This window comes from Mixophyes fleayi, chromosome 11, assembly GCF_038048845.1.
Source record: "Mixophyes fleayi isolate aMixFle1 chromosome 11, aMixFle1.hap1, whole genome shotgun sequence".
Classification (NCBI taxonomy): domain Eukaryota; kingdom Metazoa; phylum Chordata; class Amphibia; order Anura; family Limnodynastidae; genus Mixophyes; species Mixophyes fleayi.
Genome location: NC_134412.1, coordinates 28,203,435 through 28,206,554, shown reverse-complemented (window position 1 = coordinate 28,206,554; position 3,120 = coordinate 28,203,435).

Below are 3,120 nucleotides of genomic sequence, written 5' to 3'. Positions count from 1 at the left end.
CCGGGCTAGACTGTCCACAAGACAACTTTGCGTTATATTTGGCACAATTGTAATTCATAATAGACACTGCAGCAGCTCCCTTCCTAGAGGTCCCTTTGTCAGTCATGGTGAAAATATATATACAGTCTATAACACCAGTCCAGGACCTCCACTTCCTTTTGAAAAAATGGCTGCACCGACGTCGACAACGGAGATCTTCTCCGTTAACCGGTGACCACCCCCCCCCCCCAGATTCAACAGAGATCTTATGTGGCTGCCTCTGGTCGCCCTTCTTGCCGGCTATGCAGAAACTATCCCTAGTAAAAGACAGTGGCTGGCTCTGCTGGGGATGAGGCAACTATCAAAGCTACTCACCCAGGCTCAGGGACCCGTGGTGGAGAAAGGCCGCAAGCTGTCCACCCCCTGGGAGGCATCCCTGAGCCTAGCATTTTCCCCCTGTAATAAAAGGAGACAAAAATAAATTAAAATAAACATTAAATAAAATTAAATCCAGGGCAGGATCCCTGGAAAACATGCCCGATTCCTGAGGGCACCAAAACTAAACTGAATATCCTTTCTACGGGAGGGATATAGCAGGGGTGGAGTTACACTCACAGACTTAACTTTAAGTGCCTGGACTCCTGGTATCACTTATTATACCCCTATGTATCACAGTGTACTCCAATTTGACATAAGAGAAATAATTTACTGGGATTGTCCACTTTATGACAACTCTCACTCCCATCTGATTTGCGGGCTGCAAATTATGCCCTATATCGGTCCAGTCTAATCAAAACCCTATGGCTGCTGTCATTTAAAGTGAAGAACAAGCATCATCATCACCATTTATTTATATAACGCCACTGATTTCGCAGCGCTGTACAGAGAACTCATTCACATCAGTCTCTTCCCCATTGGAGCGAGAGGGAGAGGGGGACACACTAGGGTCAATTTTGATAGCAGCCAATTAACCTACTAGTATTTTTTGGAGTGTGGGAGGAAACTGGAGCACCCGGAGGAAACCCACGCAAACACAGAAGAACAATCTCCACTCAGATAAGGCCATGGTTGGAAATTGAACTCATGACGCCAAGCATGTTGTCAGTTCAATGATAGGGACAGGATGTGGGGCCAACAAAGTGCTATTTACAGCCTTATGTGGGAGTAGAAAGAGTTATTGTCAACTTTTCCACTCAAAAGGTGAAATTGGTTTTAATAATTCCTACTTTCTTCAGCACTGGATGCTCTATTCTAGGTCTACAGACAAAGTATTGGTAAAGGCCCTATATATATGGTGATCTGATAGCAGAGGCATGGATTGTAAGCATGCGAGCAGGGCCTTCTTACCTCTGCATTACCCAGTATTGTTTTATTACTGTGTTTGGCCCCAGTTGTAAAGTGCTACAGAATTTGCTGATGCTATATAAATAAATGTTGCTGATGTTGATAATGAGAGGCCCCATGAGGAGTGTTCAGGACCATAAACGGACCAAATCAACCACCATTTGACCAGATTTTTCCTACACAAATTCCTTCATTTGATAGGACATATTTAAAAAAATGTTGGGCACACACATACTTTTGGGTTAGTGTGGTTTAAAAGGACTAGATTAGCAGACAAAAATGGCTGTTGCTAGCATTAAAGGCATATGAAAACATTATAGTGGGTTAATTCTAGCATTTTGAAAATACCTTGTTTTTACGTGTAAACATCACAGTGAAAGATCATTTAATTCACAAGAGCTGTGCGGACAGAATTCTCCAAAAAGTTAACAGCATTGACTTAAAACAAAAAACTGTAACATGTCAGAAAAATGGCTTTGTATTACATTGAGCTGCTGGGGATTGATGAAAAATGTGGGAAACAGAATTAAAACCACAATAGTTGGTAGTAGAGAAATACTTAATTTTTACTATTTTGTTTTGTAAAACTGACCAAAAACAATGCATAAACGAAATGGGTTAGTAGACTATATGACAGGACTGGAATGTCCACTTTTGAGGAAAATGGCGGAAGATGAAAATAAGGTGATGTGTTTTTTCCAAACTAGGCCACGTAAAAGTACAGGGGCTTGAATGCATAAAACAGAGGAGGGCAAACTGTGACTATTTGTTGTGGAACTACCTACGAACACACACCAACAGTAAAAGGCAGTCAGAGCACGCTGAGACTTCTAGTTCTACAGCATCTTGAATATCACAAGCATAGTTGCCAGCATTTAAAAAAAATAGATTTCTAGGGACACTTTGCTGTTGAACAGGTGCATGTAACCACATGATATGCGTTAAAGTCTCAGTACACTGTGGTGCACCACAATGTCTATCATGCTTAGTAAGCATTTCTTACTGAACACCATTATAATGCATTTTTGAATTTCAAGCACTCCACTATAATAAGCATATAAGGTTTACATAATAAAAGTTACTTTTGTTGTAAAAAATAAATATTGAATAGGGGCATTTTCCTAAACAAAAAAAATTCCAGGGACAAAATATTTAAAAACGGGGACGGTCCCTAGAGGTTAGGGACAGTTAGCAACTATGCACAGGTTACCTAAATCAATGACACATGTCTCCTGAGTGACATAGCACCAGCCAATCACAGCATTCCATTTGTGCCACCGCTCATACAATGAATTAAGACCCTGCAGGTAAACTTTTTGTACCCAATAGTATCGCATATCGGGATAACTGACGGAACCCTCCTCCAATCAGCGCCTACACCCGCCTTTCCTTTGATGCCCTGTAACTCCAAATCCATTCGGTGTCCCCGGTAATGCTGTGTGCTCTCCTCGCCAATCATACTCCCCTTCCTTTCCTAGCTGGCTGCGATTGACATAAACATAGACAAACCACAAGCGCTTCCTGTCCTCTCCTTCACAGACTGACGTCCACCTCTCCCTATAACCAATCAATCTGTCTTTTTTTTCTATAATCCCTCCCGCTCTTGTAAGGATCACATTGATTGACGCTCGGCTGTCCAACGGAAAACCTCCATCCCGCCTCCTTTGCTCGCGGTTTCGTCCAATAGAAACCCAGAAAGGGCGGGCTTCCTTGAGCGACGGCCGCATTCCCCAATAGAGGAGAAGCATTGTCCTAACTGACAGGAGAGCCGTCCAGTGTGGTCTCAGAACACGTGTG